Genomic DNA, 22711 nt, shown 5'->3' with positions numbered 1-22711 from the left:
CCGGAGAGTCATCCCGGAAACTCTGGAACAGATTTCTTACTAAAAAGAATCAGATAGTCGACTGTCCGGACGCCGAGGCCCTAGCAGCTTTCAAACATAGCGTCCGAGATGAATGGATCGCCAGACACCTCGGCCAAGAAAAGCCAAGAACAATGGCCGCATTAACAAGCCTCATGACCCGCTTTTACGCAGGAGAGGATAGCTGGTTGGCAAGAAGCAGCACCAGCGACTCGAGTACATCCGAACTCAGAGATGGAAAAGGGAAACTACGCCGTAACAAAGAACAGCGCCGGATCAAGGATAACAGCCCGATGAGCACGACAGTCAACACCGGATTCAAAAGCTCTCAGCAAAATCAGAAAAAGCTGCCCCCCAAAGATGACAGGGACGAGCTATCTAACCTCAACAAAATCCTGGACAAAATATGTCAAATCCACAGTACCCCAGGGAGACCTGCAAACCATGCCCACAGAGATTGTTGGGTCTTCAAGCAGTCCGGCAAACTCAACGTCGAACACAAGGGGCTCGACACACCAAGCGAGGATGACGACGCACCCCACAAGCAGGACACCAGAGAACAAAAGAAGTTCCCACAAGAAGTCAAAACAGTAAATTCACTTCAGATGACAAAAGGGAAAAACAGAACGGTGCTTACGAAGATACGCGCCATATGGCCTGCCCCAGAGGAGCACCGCCACTATATGTTACAACCAATCACCTTCGATCATCAGGAGTACTCCAGAGGGGCCCGGAACGCAGGCTGGACTGCCTTGGTCCTGGATCCGATTATTGACGGATTCTAATTTACACAAGTCCTTATGGATGGCGGCAGTGACCTAAACCTGTTATATCAGGACACAATCCGCAAACTGGGGGTAAACCCAGCAATAATTCGCCATGGCAACACTTCCTTTCAAGGAGTCACACAGGGTCCAGATACCCAGAGTCTGGGTTCCCTTTCGTTAGAAGTCATGTTCGGCTCACCCGAGAACTTCAGAAGCGAAAAGCTAACCTTCCACAACGCCCCATTCATAAGTCGCTATCAAGCGCTACTGGGACGTGAAGCTTTCGCCCACTTTAACGCAATACCGCATTATGCATCCCTTACACTTAAAATGCCCGGTCCACGAGGCATCATCTCATTAAAGGGAAATATCAATTGATCCCCAAAATACGGGTAATGGTGCGGCCACCTGGACAGCCGCACACTAATCCAGCCCTACTATCCCGGACACGGCTCGACGAGTCCGGCTTAAACATACAAAGGCTTAAGAGTCGCATAACCCTGTACAAGGGGCTCCGCGTGTTTACGCCAGGAGACAATACGGCTCAATTTTGCTCATGTCTCTTTACTATATTTTGTTTATTTTAATATAGATTTCTCGCACGCTTATTTTTTACTAAGTTCCTCTCTTTCACAGACGAACACCATGCTACGCCCGTCCAGGATACGGCACAACGGAGACACAGTCGCAGACGTGCAGTAGGGACCCGTTTTAAGGATTCTTTTCAGATTAAGACCCTGTGTAAACCTTTTTTACTGTCTCTTGTTGACAACATCCCCCGGTTTTCGCTATAACAGAGGAGGAGGCTAGCATCTTGGCATGTGGCCACGCCAGAATCTTGCGCGTACCTGGACACAAGGGGCTTTTTTACCAAGGGCTTTAGTTCGGCCCGTCTTCATAAAGACCGAATACCTTAGGGAGTGTTCGGCGTCGCGAGTTTGGCCTTATATGCATCTCCTCGAATCATGTCTTTGGTCAAACGTTGGGTTTGCCTGGCTCCTGTGTTTTGCTGCCTTACGTTCCGCTCTATCGGCTAAGGCGGCACCAGGAGAACTACTGCGATTGTGCCCCGGTTCGGCCAGGCGAGCACCTCAGTAGAGAAAGCCGAAAACTGACTGTCATGATATAGCGAGAGACTGGTCAACCACTCGATGACTCTCGGAATCTTTAGGATTCCTCCGCATTAACGAAGGGCCGTTTCCCGGTCAGGCACACACGCGCCCCGAATTCGAGCGAGCGTGATGCCCCTAGGGGCTATTAAGTAGCCCCACTGTCAAACTCCTATGGTTAAGTGAAAGTGATAAAGCATTATAGTCCGGTTGCCTAGTTCACCGCGCTATCACCTCCTTTGTAGGACCAAGACATTGGATTAAGTGTGAAAAGGCGCCTTTTTGTGAACACCCCCGCATTATATGCGTGGGGGCTGAAGCCAACGACTGCCATCTTTCACGTTATATACACATATACATTAACGGCCGCAGAGGAGGTATTATAATTCTTGCAAGCACAAGTATAAAAAGCTCTTATATTCTATCAAAATATTCCTTTTACAATAGCACATGCTATTTGAACACAACATCCTTCGAGCACTGCGCTTCTATTAAACGAGCGCCCGGAAGAACTTCCTCAAAATAGTGCTTGGCGGGTACTCGGCTTTCGTCCGAATCTCGGGATGCAACAACACTGGCCTTCATATCCGCCCAGTATGTCTTGACACGGGCAAGAGCCATTTGTGCACCCTCTATGCACGCCGACCTCTTCATTGCATCAACATGCGGCACTGAACCAAGGAACTGCTGCACCAAACTAAAATAACTCTTCAGCTCTGGCTCTTCCGGCCACAAATGACTCGCAACATACCTCATGGCGAGTCTGGATAACCTGTTCAGCTCCGCCCAGGCGGCCAAACGGTCGGATACCAAAAGTGGGCATTCTGGATTATGGAACTGCGACCAAAAAAGTTCTTCCAACTCATGGTCACCTCGACCTCGGAAGTGTTCGGTTGCGTCTGCCGCACTCGCTGCCAAATCCAGATAAGTGTTTTCCGCACTCCACTGCCGGTCTAACGGAGCATACTTAGGATCCCCAAACTTCATCCGCAGCATATAGGGCTTTCCAGCTGAGGGAGTCCCGGATTAGGGGGTGTCCGGATGGCCGGACTAAGACCTTTGGCCGGACTCCCGGACTATGAAGATACAAGATTGAAGACTCTGTCCCGTGTCCGGATGGGACTTTCCTTGGCGTGGAAGGCAAGCTCGGCGATACGATATGAAGATCTCCTCCCATTGTAACCGACTCTGTGTAACCCTAGCCCTCTCTGATGTCTATATAAACCGGAGAGTTTTAGTCCGTAGGACAAACAACAATCATACCATAGGCTAGCTTCTAGGGTTTAGCCACTCCGATCTCGTGGTAGATCTACTCTTGTACTACCCATATCATCAATGTTAATCAAGCAGGAGTAGGGTTTTACCTCCGTCGAGAGGGTCCGAACCTGGGTAAAAACATCGTGTCCCTTGTCTCATGTTACCATCCGCCTAGACGCACAGTTCGGGACCCCCTACCCGAGATCCGCCGGTTTTGACACCGACATTGGTGCTTTCATTGAGAGTTCCTCTGTGTCGTCGCCTTTAGGCCCGATGGCTTCTTCGCTCGTCAATCACGATGCGGTCCGGGATGAGACTTTTCTCCCCGGATAGATCTTCGTATTCGGCGGCTTCGCACTGCGGGCCAACTCGTTTGGCCATCTGGAGCAGATCGAAAGCTACGCCCCTGGCCATCAGGTCAGGTTTGGAAGCTTAAACTACACGACCGACATCCGCGGGGACTTGATCTTCGACGTATTCGAGCCACGACCGGGCGCGCTGCACTGTCACGATGGGCATGATTTAGCTCTGCCGCCGGACAACGCCCAGAGCGTCGCTCAGGTGTCCGCTCCGACCATTAGTTCGGAGCCCACTGCGCTAGTCGGGGATGGACGGTTGGACGCCGCCCCGGAAGCTGCAACCTCTACGGCGATAGAGCCGGATACCAGCCTAGTCCTTCGCAAGGCCCGTGATTCCAAGGTGTCGGACTCCGCTCCAGACTCTGTAAACCCCGCACCTCTTCTGATCAAGCCCGATTGGGCTCCGGTCATGGAGTTCACCGCCGCGGACGTCTTTCAGCACTCGCCTTTTGGCGATATCCTGAATTCATTAAAGTCTCTCTCTTTGTCAGGAGAGCCCTGGCCGACCTACGGCCAACACGGTTGGGATGCGGACGACAAAGAAATTCGAAGCCCACCCACCACCCACTTCGTAGCCACTATCGATGATTTAACCGACATAATCGACTTTGACTCCGAAGACATCAACGGCATGGACGCCGATGAAGGAGACGATCAAGAACCAGCACCTATAGGGAACTGGAAAGCCACCTCGTCATATGACATATACATGGTGGACACCCCTAAAGCGGGGCATGGCAAGGAAAAAATGAAGGATGATCCCTCCAAGAAGCAACCCAAGCGCCAACGTCAGCGGCGCCACTCTAAGTCCCGCCAAAGCAAAAATGGCGATTCCGGCACCGGAGATAACAACACGCCGGACAGTGCCGAAGATAACCCCCTCCAGCAGGATTCAGTGCAGGAGGACGAAGGAGCCAGCCCTCATGAGAGAGCGGCCAACAAAGAGGTTGAGGACGACAATTATATGCCTCCCTCCGAAGATGAGGCAAGCCTCGACGACGACAAATTCGTCGTGCCAGAGGATCCCGTCGAACAAGAGCATTTCAAACGCAGGCTTGTGGCCACGGCAAGCAGCCTCAAGAAGAAACAACAGCAGCTTAGAGCTGACCAAGACTTGCTAGCCGACAGATGGACCGAAGTCCTGGCAGCCGAAGAGTATAAACTAGAACGCCCCTCCAAGAGCTACCCAAAGCGCATGCTGCTACCCCAACTTGAGGAGGAAGCAAGTAAACCTACATCACCAGCATACGATGCGCCCGACCGACCACCCCGTGGCCGCGATAGAGAGGCTTTCGGGCCCTCGACCAAAGCCGCACCCCGGCACCGTTCAAAACATACTAGAGTACGGGGAGACGCAACAGACCTGTGAGACATCTTGGAGAATAAGGCAAGGCAAACAAGATCGATCTACGGATCGCATGGGCGCCCCGCTTCACGTGACGCTAACCGTCACGCCAGACATAATAAGTACGGCCCGGCCGAATACAACAGACCAAGCTCATCCGAGCTGCGTCATGATATAGCCCAGTACAGGGGCGCCGCACACCCACTATGCTTCACAGACGAAGTAATGGATCGTCAAATCCCCGAGGGCTTCAAACCCGTAAACATCGAATCATACGATGGCACAACAGATCCCGCGGTATGGATCGAGGATTATCTCCTTCATATCCACATGGCCCGTGGTGATAATCTACACGCCATCAAATACCTTCCGCTCAAGCTTAAAGGACCAGCTCGACATTGGCTCAACAGCCTGCCAGCAGAGTCAATTAGTTGTTGGGAGGACCTGGAATCCGCATTCCTTGACAACTTCCAGGGCACTTATGTGCGACCACCAGACGCCGATGACCTAAGCCACATAATCCAGCAGCCAGAGGAATCAGCCAGACAATTCTGGACACGGTTCCTAACCAAGAAAAATCAAATAGTCGACTGTCCGGACGCCGAGGCCCTTGCAGCCTTCAGGAACAACATCCGAGACGAATGGCTTGCCCGGTACCTAGGACAGGAAAAACCCAAATCTATGGCAGCCCTCACGACACTCATGACCCGCTTTTGTGCGGGATAAGACAGCTGGCTAGCTCGTAGAAATAACATAACCAAGAGCCCCGGCAATTCGGATACCAAGGACAACAACGGCAGGTCACGTTGCAACAAGCATAAGCGCCGCATTAACGGCGACAATACTGTAGATACGGCAGTCAATGCCGGATTCAGAGGCTCTAAACCCGGTCAGCGGAAGAAGCCATTCAAAAGAAACCCTCCGGGCCCATCCAGCTTAGACCGGATACTCGATCGCTTGTGCCAGATACACGGCACCCCCGAATAGCCAGCCAATCACAACAACAGGGATTGTTGGGTGCTCAAGCAGGCAGGCAAGTTAAGCGCCGAAACCAGAGACAAGGGGCTACATAGCGATGACGAGGAGGGGCCCCGGCCGCCGAACAACAAAGGACAGAAGGGATTTCCCCCGCAAGTTCGGACGGTGAACATGATATACGCAACCCACATCCCCAAAAGGGAGCGGAAGTGTGCTCTCAAGGATGTCTATGCGTTGGAGCCAGTCGCGCCAAAGTTCAACCCATGGTCCTCCTGCCCGATCACCTTCGATCGAAGGGACCATCCCACCAGCATCCGTCACGGCGGATTCGCCGCATTGGTCCTAGACCCAATTATCGACGGATTTCACCTTACCAGAGTCCTAATGGACGGCGGCAGTAGCCCGAACCTGCTTTACCAGGACACAGTGCGAAAAATGGGCATCGATCCTTCAAGGATTAAACCCACAAAGACAACCTTCAAAGGCGTCATACCAGGTGTGGAGGCCAGATGTACAGGCTCGGTTACACTCGAAGTGGTCTTCGGATCCCCGGATAACTTCCGGAGCGAGGAGTTAATCTTCGACATAGTCCCATTCCGCAGCGGCTATCACGCCCTGCTTGGATGAACCGCATTTGCAAAATTCAATGCGGTGCCACACTACGCATATCTCAAGCTCAAGATGCCAGGACCTCGCGGAGTCATCACGGTGAACGGAAACACCGAACGCTCTCTCCGAACGGAGGAGCACACGGCGGCCCTGGCGGTGGAGGTACAAAGTAGCCTCTCAAGGCAGTTCTCCAATCCAGGCGTCAAACGTCCGAACAACGTCAAGCGAGCCCGAAGTAACCTACAACAAATCCGGCCGGCACGTTCCGAGCAAGCATAGCAGTGCGGCCCCAACCCCAGCCCCCGCCAAATGGCAATACTGGTACCACGCGTACATAATTACGCCTTAGAGATACCATGGGCATAAGGGGAGGGGCACAACTATGGCACGCCCAGAATGCGGCTCAACCGCACTAAGGGGCTCCCTATTTCGCCGTTTTCCTTTTTACACACTTTCAGGACCCAACTATTCAGAAGGCCTGTCCGGCAATACACTCGCCAAACCCACGATGCAACAGCTAGGGAGAGAGCAAGCCACGTCAAACGTCCAGGTGGTCTCTATAACGAGTTTAATACCTGTTTTACTTACAATCCCGCAGCTTGCCCCTGGAGGGGAACATGTCACATACTCCCATCTCTTGCTTACTGCACTTCTTGTATCATTCTGCTTTCGCAGCAGCCCTTTTTTAATAAACAATATATTGCTCTTATCTATTATTGTACTTATCTATTTTTTATAATCAAATATGTTTATTCATGACATTCTGCAACCGTATACTTTGGTGCGGACAATACACCAGGGGCTTACAACACCCCATAACATGGTGTGAGCAGACCGAACACTCTCATGAGTGCGGCACCCCGAACTTATAGCACTATATGCATCGGCTCCGAATCATGTCTTTGGTCAATAGTTGGGTTTTACCGGCTCCCATGTTTTGGTACCTTACGTTCCGCATTGTTGGCTAAGGTAGCGCTGGGAGAACTACTGTGATTGTGCCCCAGTTGAGCTGGGTTAACACCTCAGTAGAGAAAGCTAAAACTGACTGTCATGATAGTGCGAGAGACCGGTTGCTGTTCGCGAGGTTTTTTCGAGTCCTTAAAGACTTATGCCGCTTCGAGCGAGGAACCGGACTTATCCGGCCTAGGCGTGGATAGCGCCCCGAACTCGATCTTCCGAATACTAGGGGCTTCACCGAAATTTAAAATTATAGAATTCTATGGCTAAGGCCTAAGTGAGAGTGATAAAGCATTATAAGTCCGACGGCCTGGTTCGTTGTGCTGAGCGCCTCCCTAGACGGACCCAAGAATGGGAACAAGAGTGCTCAGGTTTATCCCGAACACCCCAGCACTCGTGGCATGGGGGTCGAAGCCGATGACTTGCATCTCTCAGATTTGATAAACGGCCGCACAGAAGGTAATATTTTAAATTAACAAGCGTTGCTTAACGCATATGAACAAAGTTTCGGCGTACAGGATAACAAATGCGAGTCTACTCAAAAATTACATCTTTGGAGCACTCATCCGCTATACGGCGGGCACCCTTCAGAACGCCATTATAATACATCTCGGGTGTATGATACTCCTTGCCCGGTGGTGGCGCGTCCGTCAAAAGCTTCTCCGCGTCTAGCTTGCCCCAGTGCACCTTAGCACGGGCAAGGGCCCGACAGGCACCTTCAATACAAATGGAGCGCTTAACGACCTCAATCCACGGACACGCGTCCACCAGCCGCCGCACCAGACCGAAGTAGCTCCCAGGCATGACTTCTCCAGGCCACAGCCGAGCTATGAGGCCCTTCATGGCCTGTTCGGCCACCTTGTGGAGCTCGACCAGCTGCTTCAGCAGGTCGCTCAGGGGCACCGGATGTTCGGCCTCAGCATACTGAGACCAGAACACTTTTTCCGTCGAGCTCCCCTCTTTGGCTCGGTAGTATGCGGCGGCATCAGACACACTACGGGGCAGATCGGCGAACGCTCCTGGAGAGCTCCGGATTCGGGTAAGTAGCAGATAATTAACTTTTATATTCTTGCTTTGCATAAAGAATGCCTTACCCGCCGCTATCTTCTTCATTGCCTCGATCTCCTGGAGGGCCTTCTGGGCTTCGGCCCTAGCGGTCTTGGCACTCTCAAGAGCCAAGGCGAGCTCGGACTCTCGAGTCTTCGAGTCACGCTCCAAACCCTCGTGTTTTTCCACGAGAGCCTGGAGCTGTTGCCGCACCTCCGCCACCCGCGCCTCCTGCTTCTCTCGCTCGGTGCGCTCCAAGGCCGCACTCTTTTCGGCCTTGGAGATCGCCTCCTTCAGGGTCACCACCTCGGTCGTGGCTCCTGCAACATTTACGTTGGTCCTGTTATTATTTGCAACCAAGTATTTCTATATACATTTACAGAAGGTACTATGTACCCTCTTTATCCTCGAGCTGCTTCTTGCATTGGCCGAGCTAGCTCTCGGACCGCTCGAGGCTTTCCTTCAATGCATTGGCCTCCACAGTCAGTGCGGCAGAGGTCAGCAGCACAACCTGCATTCCCATATTGACACATTTCTATTAGACTCCTGCATATATCTTTTTAGATCCTCAGCTCGGCTTTTCTTTCTGAACACCGAACTGAGCATCAGGGGCTACTGTCTATGCGGTAACATTTTTATATGTTTTTGAACACATACCTCAAAGCCTGTTAACACGCTTGTACAGGCTTCTGTCAGCCCGCTCTTGGCGGACTGAACCTTCTGAATCACCGCACTCATAACAGTGAGGTGTTCCTCGTCGATGTAAGCGCCGTTAAGCGCCTCCAACAAATTGTCCGGCGCCTCCGGATGGACGGGGGTCGCCAGCGTCGTAGGCTTGCCCTTCTTATGAAGGCGCCGCCTGTTGGACTCTGGAACCGTTGATGGTTCCGGAGCAGTGTCCGGCCCGGGGCCGGACTTAGATCCCTCCGGGGCTTTACCCCCTTCGGGCCTGGAGTCCGGGAGATCGCCTTGCGGCGCCTCCAGGACCACCTCCTCCTGGTTTAGTCCCTTTCGGGACCCCACCTCGACATCGTCCGCAGGGAGCGGGGAGGAGGCCGTCGGAAGTGAAGCACTATTCACGTCCGACGAATTCAGGGAGCCGCTCGACGAATCGCCGAGCTGAGCTCTGGGCGGACTGCATAATTAAATTCGGCGTCAGAAGCTATCGAATAATAGAGGAGTGCAATAAGTCATTCGGGTAGCCGGACACTTACGATTTTGCCAGGGGCTTGACCCTGGATGGCCATTCCTCCCCGCCGTCTTCGGCATCGGGGGCGTAGTCCGGCAGAAGGGTCTTCCCCTTCTTGGACCCTCCGGCTTCCCCAGTTGGGGCGGCCTTTCTTTTCTTTCCTCCACCCGTTGGAGGGGGAGAGGCATCTTCTTGTTCTTCCTCCTCCTCGTCTTTGGAGGCGGAGGGTGCGTCGGGGTTGTCGGGCAAATCCGACACCGCCAGGCGCCGGGAACTCTTTCGGGTCCCCGTGGCCTTATTCTTGGCCTTCTTTTCCGGCACCACGTGGGGTGCCGGAACCAGCAGCCCTGTCAATTGGGCCTCCGCTGGGTCTTCTGGAAGGGGAGCCGGACAGATAACCTGCCCGGACTTCTTCAGCCAGTCCTGTCAAAGGTAGGGGACTTTAGATCCCGCATAGAGTCAAACTATGAAAGACAAAAAGTCCCGTAAAGGGTAGAATAGCTTACCTCGTTGGCCTGGCGCCGCGAGCTGAATCCGCGATCCTCGGTAGCGGACGCGGGGGCCTCGGCGCCCTTGAACAGCACCTTTCAGGCATCTTCGTACGTGGTGTCGAAGAGCCCGCTCAAGGTTGGGTGTTGTGCCGGATCAAACTCCCACAATTTGAAGGCCCGTTGTTGGCATGGGAGGACCCGGCGGATAAGCATGACTTGGACTATGTTGACGAGCTTGAAGTTCTTGCTCACCAGCTTTTTGACGCAGGTTTGGAGTCCGGTCAGCTCTTCCGAATCTCCCCATGTTAGGCCCGTCTCTTTCCAGGAGGTCAGTCGTGTGGGAAAACCAGATCGGAATTCGGGGGCCGCTTCCCATTTGGGGTCGCGTGCCTCGGTGATGTAGAACCACCCCGATTGCCATCCTTTTATTGTCTCCACGAAGGAGCCCTCGAGCCATAGGACGTTGGCCATCTGGCCCACCATGGCACCTCCGCACTCCGCTTGGCGGCCGCTCACCACTTTCGGCTTGACATTAAAAGTCTTCAGCCATAAGCCAAAGTGGGGTTGGATGCAGAGGAAGGCCTCGCACACGACGATGAATGCCGAGATGTTGAGGATAAAGTTCGGGGCCAGATCATGGAAGTCCAGGCCGTAGTAGAACATGAGCCCCCGGACGAACGGGTGAAGAGGAAAACCCAGTCCGCGGAGGAAATGGGGAAGAAAAACAACCCTCTCATGGGGCCTGGGGGTGGGGATGAGTTGTCCCACATGCGGAAGCCGGTGCTCGATGTCGTCAGACAAGTATCCGGCCTTCCTCAGATTTTTGATTTGCCCCTCCGTGACGGAGGAGGCCATCCATCTACCTCCCGCTCCGGACATGATCGGAGAAGGTTGAGGTAGGAAGTGCAGGCTTGGGCGTTGGATCTCGAGCGCGCAGGGACGGATAAGCAAAGGAGGAAGAAGGTGTGAATGGAAAGGGCGGATTCTTATCCCCTTATATGGCGGCCAAAACTACGAGCCCCCACCAGCCTAATAAAACTCGCTTATCTCCCAAGCGCCGCGGTTAATGGCGTGGTTGGGTTACCCACGCCCGTATTGATGAGAATCCCGGAATAAGGGGACATGATCTCTGCTTTGACAAGATGTTTCGAGGAAATTGCCTCGCTAAACGCGCTGAGGTGGGACAGTAAAGTGAACAAAAGCCTGGCCGTGGCATGATGTCACGCTGCAAAATACGTCAGCAGATCCGATTGATGCAAATATTATTCTCTCTACGGTGGAATGTGGAACTTATTTTGCAGAGCCGGACACTACCCCGGTGTTCAACATCTTCTATGGAATATTCGGAGGAGGAACCCGCCTTGCAATGCCGAAGACAACTTGCGCGCCAGACTCGTCGTCATTAAAGCCTGGTTCAGGGGCTACTGAGGGAGTCCCGGATTAGGGGGTGTCCGGATGGCCGGACTAAGACATTTGGCCGGACTCCCGGAGTATGAAGATACAAGATTGAAGACTTCGTCCCGTGTCCGGGTGGGACTTTCCTTGGCGTGGAAGGCAAGCTCGGCGATACGATATGAAGATCTCCTCCCATTGTAACCGACTCTGTGTAACCCTAGCCCTCTCCGGTGTCTATATAAACCAGAGAGTTTTAGTCCGTAGGACGAACAACAATCATACCATAGGCTAGCTTCTAGGGTTTAGCCACTCCGATCTCGTGGTAGATCTACTCTTGTACTACCCATATCATCAATATTAATCAAGCAGGAGTAGGGTTTTACCTCCGTCGAGAGGGCCCGAACTTGGGTAAAAACATCGTGTCCCTTGTCTCCTGTTACCATCCGCCTACACGCACAGTTCGGGACCCCCTACCCGAGATCTGCCGGTTTTGACACCGACACCAGCCGTGATATCTCCGGCCTGACATAGCTCCTCCTTCATAGCTCTCATTGCAGAGCGAGTATCCTTGGCCTCAGCAGTGATCTTCTCAAGGTCCTTCTGAGACGCCCTCTCTTCTTGTTCGAGAAATTTACAGCGGTCGGCAGCATCCTTCAATTTTATAGCCATCTCGGCTATCACTTTCTTGCTATGGCAGTGAGCAGCCTGTTCGGCTTTTAGCTCTTCAGCCGCCTTAACGGCAGCCGCATCACTTTTCCTAGCTTGCTCCTTGGCTCGGGCAAGTTCCGCCCGAATGTTCTCCACGGCAGCAGCACCATCTACATTAAGCACATATCTTATAAGGCACGAGCATCGAACTTGTCTTATCAGATGTCTGTGGAGCATACCTTGTGCCTCGTCTAGCCACTTATTTACAAGCGCGATGTCGGCATCCGCCACGTCAAGTTGCCGCTTTAGCTCGGCAGGTTCATCAGTCCGGCTAGCCACCAAATGCCTTGCCACCTTCATAAAAAGGTGACACATTACACCTGGGGTTATGATCCTCTGTGCGCCATCACTTTTGATGACACACAGAGTCTCAGGGGCTACTATTTATACAGGGCGCATTTTATATATGCGGCTCTACCAAAAGGTACACCTTTTCATGTACCTCAAAGCCTGTCAGTAAACTCCTGGCGGCCTCGTACAATCCGCTTTCCGCGGATGAAATCCTTCCTATCACCATGTTCATCAACGTACGGTGTTCTTCTAAGACGGACGCTCGCCCGAGCAGATCCCTCAGCCCTTCCGACCGCGCACCAGAAGGTGCCGGACTAGCCCGACGACCTTTTTCAGGGTCCGAACTTGAAAAAACCCTCTGAGACAACACCTCGGGGTCGCCTGCCTCGTAAGACGGTGCAGCTAGGGGAGGCGTTTCGCTCTCCATCATCTCCGGACGAAGATCCCCTGAAGACGAGCTCTGCTGAGAAGGGTTGAGATCCGAACTGCAAGGTAATATTTCGGTTATCTTCCTCAGAAATAAAACAGGGATGCCACCCATTTTGGAACCCCTCTCTTTACTTACGACTCGGAGGAGAGCTGATCCGCTTGAGAGCGCAATGCGGCCGGGGCACTCTCCAGCTCCGGACCCTCTGACGAAGATTTCTTCCCCTGTTTCGAGGTCATCCCCTCCGGGTCTTCAGATGCAGTCCTTTTCTTTCCCAGATTGGGGGAATTCTCAATTCCTCCCTTCCTGATAGCCTCCTTCGCGGAGATGGTAGCTCCTTGGTTCCCCTCTTCGCCCTCTGCCGAAAGTATAATCTCCAGCATCCTGGTTAACACGGGATCCGGCACGGTCTCGGGCAGGGGGGCTGGACACCTGATAAGCTTTGTCTTCGCTATCCACTCCTATTTAAAGGATAGTTCTGTTAAAGGGCAATTTTATTATGAAAATATGGATGGCGTGTCCAAATACGGGGCTACTTACCTGAGCATCCGGGCGATTGCAACTCAGACCTGCGCCCTCGGACAAGTCCGGACACCTTGCTTGTGATCCGAAGAACAATTTGTACATCTCCACGGGCGTCACGCCCATAAAATGTTGGAGGACTCGCGGTCCCTCCGGATTAAATTCCCACAGGCGGAGAGGGCGACGTTTGCAGGGCAGCATGCGGCGAATCAACATAACTTGCGCCACTACGGTCAAGTTAATATCTCTTCCTAGGAGATCTCGAATGCGGTCCTGCAGTAGGGGCACGTCTTTGGATGGCCCCCAGATAAGCCCTTCATTGACCCATGACGCTCGCCGTGGTGGGGGACCCGAGCGAAAAGCAGGTGGCACCACCCATGTGGTGCCCCTGGGGGCTGTGATGTAAAACCAGTCCCGTTGCCATAAGACGAACTCCTCTTGGAAAGAGCCCTGGGGCCATGGAGCGTTGGCCATCTTGCTTATGATAGCTCCTCCGCACTCAGCGTGCCGCCCCTCAATCATCTTCGGTTCCACCTTGAAGGTTCTAAGCCACAATCCGAAGTGAGGAGTAATATGGAGGAAGGCCTCACACACGACAATGAATGATGAGATTTGTAGGATGGACTCCGGAGCTAAGTCGTGGAATTCCAGCCCGTAATAAAACATAAGCCCCCTCACGAAGGGATCAATCGGGAAGCCTAGCCTCCGAAGGAAGTGAGAGGTGAACACCCCGCTCTCACCGGGCTGGGGAGTGGGAATGGCCTTCCCTTGAGCAGGCAGCCTATGCGAGATTTCGCCGGTTAGGTACCTGGCATCTCTCAGCTTTTGCACGTCTTCTTCTGTAACGGTGGAAGGCATCCACCGGCCTTGAAGGTCGGAGCCGGACATCGTCGAAGGTCCGAAGCGCCTAAAACTAGAGCTTTGGGTGTTGGAACTCGAAGCGAGGGGCGGATTCGATTGGATTGAAAAGAAAGGAGTCGAGCCTTGGTCTCTTTATAAAGGAGTTGAATACCAAGAGCCCTCCTCGTAACCGTTTGGGACTCGCTTTCAATTAGGGAGTCATAGAAAAGGCGCCGTTGGGTTACCCACACCCGTATTGATGAGAATCCCGGAATAAGGGGACACGATCTCTGCTTTGACAAGACGTGCCAAGGAAACTGCCTCGCTAAACGCGCTGAGGTGGAACAGTAAAATAATTCGAATAAAGACTTGGCCATGGCGTGATGTCACGCTACGGAATACGTCAGCAAATTAGATTTGTGCAGATGTTATTCTTTCTACGGTGGTATGTGGAATTTATTTTGCAGAGCCGGACACTATCCTTGTGTTCAACATCTTCTATGAAGTATTCGGAGGAGGAACCCACCTTGCAATGCCGAAGACAATTTGCGCGCCGGACTCGTCGTCATTGAAGCCTGGTTCAGGGGCTACTGAGGGAGTCCTGGATTAGGGGGTGTCCGGATGGCCAGACTATGACCTTTGGCCGGACTCTCGGACTATGAAGATACAAGATTGAAGACTTCGTCCCGTGTCCGGATGGGACTTTCCTTGGCGTAGAAGGCAAGCTTGGCGATACGATATGAAGATCTCCTCCCATTGTAACCGACTCTATGTAACCCTAGCCCTTTCCGGTGTCTATATAAACCGGAGAGTTTTAGTCCGTAGGACGAACAACAATCAGACCATAGGCTAGCTTCTAGGGTTTAGCCTCTCGGATCTCGTGGTAGATCAACTCTTGTACTACCCATATCATCAATATTAATCAAGTAGGAGTAGGGTTTTACCTCCATCGAGAGGGCCCGAACCTGGGTAAGTACATCGTGTCCCTTGTCTCCTGTTACCATCCGCCTAGACGCACAGTTCGGGACCCCCTACCCGAGATCCGCCGGTTTTGACACCGACAGTAGATAACAGGTTTTGCACGTATAAGCATTATCACTGTCAATTCATCTCATTTCTTTGTAAGAAATAAAGAGACACAATTTAAAATAGCATTAGCATAATAGACATTCTTCATAGTTAAGACGGCAGGAAATGGCATTGTGCAGGAGCGGCCAGCTTCACCACACCACTTGATTACAGATCAAGAACACAAGCATACATGTAGCTCTAAACAACGTATAAGCATGAATGGTGAGTGTACTGTCAATTTATACCATTTTAGATTGGTAAATAAAGAGAAACGATTTAAATAACATTAATATAATATGCCATTATTCATAGTTGAGACATAGCAGGATATGACATTGTGCTATTGTTGGTAGTTTCACCACACCACTGGATTACAGATCAGGAACACAATCATACACATAGTGCTAAAGAAGATAACTTGCTATGTTTAGTTTAATTTACATGGTACGAACAAGGAACTAGGTTGTACAACTAAAGACTGAAATTGAGAAGGACAAATTTATGTTTATGTACTTCTTCTTTATAAACTTTGAACAAGCAATTTGATGCAGACGACAAAAATAAACAACATTTACACTCATAGCTATCCAAAATAGGAAAACACTTACTATCTATAGTCTGAAAGAAGCCCAGCGCCAGACTAGTCCAACACCGTCGATTCAACCATAATCCGACGCCTCAAAAATTGCGCCCCTTATGCAAAAGAAAAAAACACCCGCCAGAAACCACCCGCAACCCCCTCGTGAATCTCTCCCTAATTCTCTCGTTTCCAATCGCATCTCCATCAACCTGATGAGCTCTTCCACCTCGCACGCACAGCCCGGAGCCACCTCGTCTAGATCCGCTCCCCATCCCCCACAGCTACCTTCATGTTCTCCTCGCTGTCTAGCAAGTGAGCATCACGACCACCCCACCGGCCAGCTCTGCCCCCTGCTTCTCCAAACCACATCTTGGTGCAGGGCGACACAGAGGCGCTACGCCAAGCACATCTTGGTGCAGGGCGAGACGGAGGCGCTGGATATTGGTGTAGGGGTGTGAACAGATCTGAGGAGGTCATCTTTTTATTTTCTTGCCCCCACCCCGCTTCATCTATGAATTTCGGTTAATTTCCTATGTAGACCACAATGATCTAATTCTCAATTCCCAATATTGGCCGTATATTTCTGTTCGACTTGATTTCAAAATTTGGTTGTTTCCGTCTAAGTTCAGATCTGTCTCCACAATAGTATGTACGTGCTTCTTAGTTTTGTACTCCCTCCGTAAACTAATATAAGAGCGTTTAGCATACTAAAGTAGTAATCTAAATGCTCTTATATTAGTTTACAGAGGAAGTACAATTTATAATTCTATACAGATGCTTCTAGACTGTAATTTTTTTTGCTTCCAAATGCCAAAAACAAAATAATGTAGATCAATCTATGTTGGAGAGACAAAACGTCTATCCCTTGCTGGCCAACAATTTTCAGTTTTGCTTCAATATCCATTGTTGTATGCTTCAATTTCGACCCATATGAATATCATATCTTCTATGTATCTTGTGTATAGCATATTTTCGTCCGACCAGCGCAACTGAAACTTCAAATATGACACTGCATTTGCTTACATGGTTTCTGTGTACAGAAATTTTAATTGTTCCTGTAACATGCTTTCATGTCTTATCTTTTCAGTTGACCCGAGGGTAATTAAGAAATTTGAAGCATGAGTGTATGCCGAAGAGCCGATATGCCGCAGGCCAATTGACTGGGCTGCCCTTTGTGTTCCTATGCTTCGGTGGCATAACTTTGTGCTCCCTTGTTGTTTTGATAGAGCTTCAACCAATCTCCTCAACATAAGTTATGCTTCCATGCTTTTTTATATGCTCCCAAAGTTGATGCTTCCACCTCGCACTAATAATGCATCATCTGTATTTTTTTTCTACCTTCGTACCAGTGTGCTTCGACTATGTACTGATTATGCTACGGACAGCCAGAAAAATGCTTCAATCCGTCATCTCATATGGATTACCTGTTTTCTGCCAAGTTGTGACATGCTTCCATACTTCTTTTCCATTCCTTGTTATGCTTCCATTGTTTATCATATATGCTTCTATTTTATGTACATTTTCCATAAGATATTGTAGTGACATGCTTCCAAGGAGTTTCATGTGTACATATGATTCTTCCAAACTCCTGGCATACTTTCCTAGGTGTGAATAATTGTTATTTCTTCATAGCATGATTCTTATGTACACATGCATCTTCCATGCTATGGAACTTCAGTCTCTTGCCATGTTCCCTAGGTGTAAAGATGTGCATATCATTTCCTTCAGAGCATCCACACTTCCTAGGTGCATCTTCCATGTTTCTTAGATACGTCCAGATATAACTACAATCATGCTTCTTAATTTAGTACATTTTTTTCTAGTGCATGGATATATTTTTATTTCCAAAGCAAACATGTTTCATTATAGTTCTCATCAGTTATGTGATTTTGTTTCTTACAATGGTCTCATTGTGTAATTTAACATTTTCACTATAGTAGTTATGCATGTATATTTCACTGTTGATGCCAGATTATGTTGTGCTTGAATATTCATTGTCATTCCGTACCTCCTCAGGCCTCTCTCCAACGTTGTTCTAACAATATGCTTCCAGACTTGACAAAATCAAGACAACATGATCGCCAAGCCATTTGCTAGTGTGTGTAATTATATGTTTCCACCCTACTTTATTTTGCTTCCAAATGCCAAATTGTATGCTTCTGTCATACAACTGCTCCTCCACACTAGTTCACAGATCATATCTTGATTATGTACTTCCAATCAAACATTTTATTATGTCAATTGGAATGATGTTTGCTTCAAGCAATTGATTGGTGATTTAGATAATGTTGGAAGCTTTTACTGCCATTTGAAGCACCATCGCAGCGACGAATGACTTCTTTGAGCCGGCGGAAGCAGACTGATGTGCTTCTCGTAGTATATCACTGGCTCCAAGATAATGCTCGCCTTCAGGAGCCGCTCCTAAAGTAACACTTGATGGCTGGGTTGTGAGATCCTGGACAAAAGCAAAGGAGGAGGGCAATAGGAGTAGTAGCAATTTTTCTGAAGCATGTATTCAATTTAAATTGTTTTTCCCTGGAACAATGGAGCCATGTTTTGTTTGTCCATGAAAGAAAATTTATCATATTTGTATTTCTTGGAAACGTATCCTTGATGTGTTTGAAGCATGTGTACTTAGTATAATTGTTCTTATCTATGGAATGGTCTTATTTGGTTAGAGCAATTATCTTTGATATTTTTGAAGCAAAAAAGTCTCGACGCATAAGTACATATATATTGCATTCAAATTGTAGCAACTTTAATTCAGGAAGTCAATTCACATGTAGACGGAAGCAGTTTATTTCACCATGGAAGCAACGTATTTGGATAACATTGGAAAATCTTTTATGTGAAAATAAGGAACCATTTAAATAATAATGGAAACAATATTTGCTTTCTAAGGAAGAGGTCCGCCTGCTAAACAAGAGCTTAAATTGGGAGCTAATCCGGGGAAATATGGTTAAGAATTAGATGGCGTGATTTACGAAAGCAGTTATGGAAAGAAATCGATATTAGTGTGTATCCAAACAAACTGTCCGGGCATTCCTTTTAATTACCGGCAGTCATCACCAGGCGCGCAGCACATCGGCCGTCCATGTTACTTCTAATCCGATGGTGCAGGACTGGTCTGATGGATGAATCTTACCAGCAGTCTGATGCCTAGCGTCGCCCTCCAAAATACACACAACAGAGTTTGATGGCTCAAGGAGGACAAACTTACATTAGTAGTGAAGACATGCTCTATAAAGCCCTTGTCCATATTGATGGGGGGCAATTCAAGAAGTTTAACGCACACTTTTCTTCAAGAGCATTGCCTTTATTCTACATTTTGTTAAGAGTAAATATAGATGTGAAAATATAGGAACAAATGGTGATTATTTAACTTAAGATGAAAGTACAAATTTAAATATAGCATACAGGCAAAAGGCACTGACAAGAGCAATGCGGAGCTAAACTTCTTCAGTAACATTGGTTTTATTCAATATTTTTGCAAGAGTAAATGTAGATCTCATGTGTAGAAAATGGAGGGCAAGGGAAAATAAGCTGCAAAGTGTACATGAAGAACTAGTTGACAAATATAAGTACAGTGATGAAGGACAACAGATACTTACAAGAACAATGCAGAACTAAATTTCTTCATAAGCATTGGGTTCATTCTACACTAATTTAAGAATTAATATAGATATGATAATTTGGAGCGAAGAGTGGATAAGCAAGCTATAATGCACAATGACGTCACATAATCCACCAGATATGAATGTAAGGACAACGATAGGACAATAGCTACTCGCAAGAGCAAAGTAGCAACCCGCATAGTTGCGATATCCTAGGTTTTGTGGCGCTAGTTCTATCGCCAATATACGTTGGGTGCTATGTGATTTCTCCAGTAGCACCACCTTTTTCAAAGACTTTGCTTGTACTCCTACAGGTTCTGCAATCACCCTCTTCCTTTTGGATGTATGAAACACAAAAACAACATTTGAACGGAAAAACATGGTATGATGACAAATTGAATAGGTGTTGATAATGGATGGGCATGGCATATTCACATATATCATGAGTAAACTAAGCAGATGGCGGTGCAACAAAGCAAAATAAATGCAAGACACCTTATGCAAGATATGTGCAACCAATAAAACCTTGCCAAATTAGAACAGCCACCTTATGGGGTGAACAGGATAGGCCATCTATCTTTGACTCCTTGAGCTCGGAATAGTCATTAGGATCATATTATGGATACGAATCTATAGGTCGGGACCATGTGGGTTTCATTGCATCCACAATGGACCTCGATCCCTTGATGCCACGTTTGTTACCCATTGAACTATTCTGTAATATTCTTCTGATGTGCGCATTCTTATATTCATTGTGATTACATACAATATCTGAAAAGCATGAAAACATAAATAGTAGTGAGATTATCTTTGTAATGTAGAGGATATTGTAATATAATAGGGGCTCCGTGTAAACCCTTGTGTGCTCTGGATTCTGATGAGAGAGCCCATATGTGATGTAATGTGGTGAGTAGATTAATATAATCTGGCACAACTACACAAAAAATAGGCTCCCTCTTGGCAGCTCCAGATGTACGAATAGTTGGCAGATGATAGGTTCATAATATACCGTATAGAAAGTTTATTGCCAAACCATGATAACGAGAGCACGGAGCCAATAGGCAGGTCGTAGTGTAGATAATAGGGGGTACACCATAAGCACCATAAATAAATAGAAAAGCAGAACTAGCTGGAAAATACAGGGTTTTCCCGCTACTAATATGCAGCCTATCGATCACCTATAGACCAGCTCTATTCATCTGAAGGCGCATAGCTGTTACTATCAGTCTAGTCTATCAAAGACCACGTGGCTCCCACCATTTCTAGGATATTATGGCAGACTAACTCGAAGTGAGAAATCATGTAGCAGAACTGGCCCAATAGAGCTGTCGACTACAGATGTCCCTGCTTCACTTCCTGACAAGGAACATACTATACTTACTAAAGAAGAAAAAAGAGGAACATGTTAAAGAATAGAAGGGAAAGCATATTATTGAGATTCCCCTTCTTTTTATACAATGTTGGTTTCCCACCCATGATGAATCAGAGCGCCAAAAGAAATGCAATTCCATGATGTCTCTCTATATGTGGCCACATGCATTCGGAAAATCAAGCAAGAGCATTAGCTAACCAATTAAATGTGTGTCTGTTAGCTAATGTCAGTAGCATATCACATTCGTATCTGAAGAACCTTAGGACATATGATTGGTGTGTTATTTAGCTTTAATGTGTGGATAACTACTAGAAGGACACAAAGCATCTACGCAGATCATAGTTTAGATATAATGGGAAAACCCTAAGCATTAGTAGTGTTGATAGTTCAGTGTGCCATTCTTTACGGCTTCGAATCGAGACTTCAAAGACATTTTGAACATCATGGAGCATATGAGATGTTCCAAGAGTTGAAGTTAATATTTCAAGCAAATGCCCGAGTTGAGAGATATGAAGTCTCCAACAAGTTCTACAGCTGCAAAATGGAGGAGAATAGTTCTGTCAGTGAACACATACTCAGAATGTCTGGGTACCGTAACCACTTGACTCAGCTGGGAGTTAATCTTCATGATGATAGTGTCATTGACAGAGTTCTTCAATCACTGCCACCAAGCTATAAAGGCTTCGTGATGAACTATAATATGCAAGGGATGAACAAGACTATTCCTGAGCTCTTCGCAATGCTAAAGGATGTGAAGGTAGAAATCAAGAAGGAGCATCAAGTGTTGATGGTCAACAAGACCACTAGTTTCAAGAAAAGGGGTAAAGGGAAGAAGGGGAACTTCAAGAAGAACGGCAAAAAGGTTGTTGCTCAAGAGAAGAAACCCAAGTCTGGACCTAAGCCTGAAACTGAGTGCTTCTACTGCAAAGAGACTGGTCACTGGAAGAGGAACTGCCCCAAGTATTTGGCGGATAATAAGGATGGCAAAGTGAAAGGTATATTTGATATACATGTTATTGATGTGTACCTTACTAATGCTCATAGTAGCGCCTGGGTATTTGATATTGGTTCTGTTGCTCATATTTGCAACTCGAAACAGGGGCTACGGATTAAACAAAGATTGGCTAAGGACGAGGTGATGATGCGCGTGGGAAATGGTTCCAAGGTTGATGTGATCGGCGTCGGCACGCTACCTCTACATCTACCATCATGATTAGTTTTAGACCTGAATAATTGTTATTTGGTGCCAGCGTTGAGCATGAACATTATATCTGGATCTTGTTTAATGCAAGATGGTTAATCATTTAAATCAGAGAATAATGTATGTTCTATTTATATGAGTAATATCTTTTATGGTCATGCACCCTTGATGAGTGGTCTATTTTTGTTGAATCTCGATAGTGATGATACACATATTCATAATATTTAAGCCAAAAGATGCAAAGTTAATAATGATAGTGCAACTTATTTGTGGCACTGTCGTTTGGGTCATATCAGTGTAAAGCGCATGAAGAAACTCAATGATGATGGACTTTTGGAATCACTTGATTATGAATCACTTGGTGCTTGCAAACCGTGCCTCATGGGCAAGATGACTAAAACTCCGTTCTCCGGAACAATGGAACGAGCTACTGACTTGTTGGAAATAATACATGCCGATGTATGCGGTCCAATGAGTATTAAAGCTCGTGGTGGGTATCGTTATTTTCTTACCTTCAGAGATGATTTGAGGAGATATGATTATATCTACTTAATGAAGCATAAG

The sequence above is a fragment of the Triticum dicoccoides genome, chromosome 5B (assembly GCF_002162155.2).
Source record: "Triticum dicoccoides isolate Atlit2015 ecotype Zavitan chromosome 5B, WEW_v2.0, whole genome shotgun sequence".
NCBI lineage: Eukaryota > Viridiplantae > Streptophyta > Magnoliopsida > Poales > Poaceae > Triticum > Triticum dicoccoides.
The sequence above is the reverse complement of the archived record's forward strand: the minus strand, read 5'-3'. Positions refer to the sequence as shown.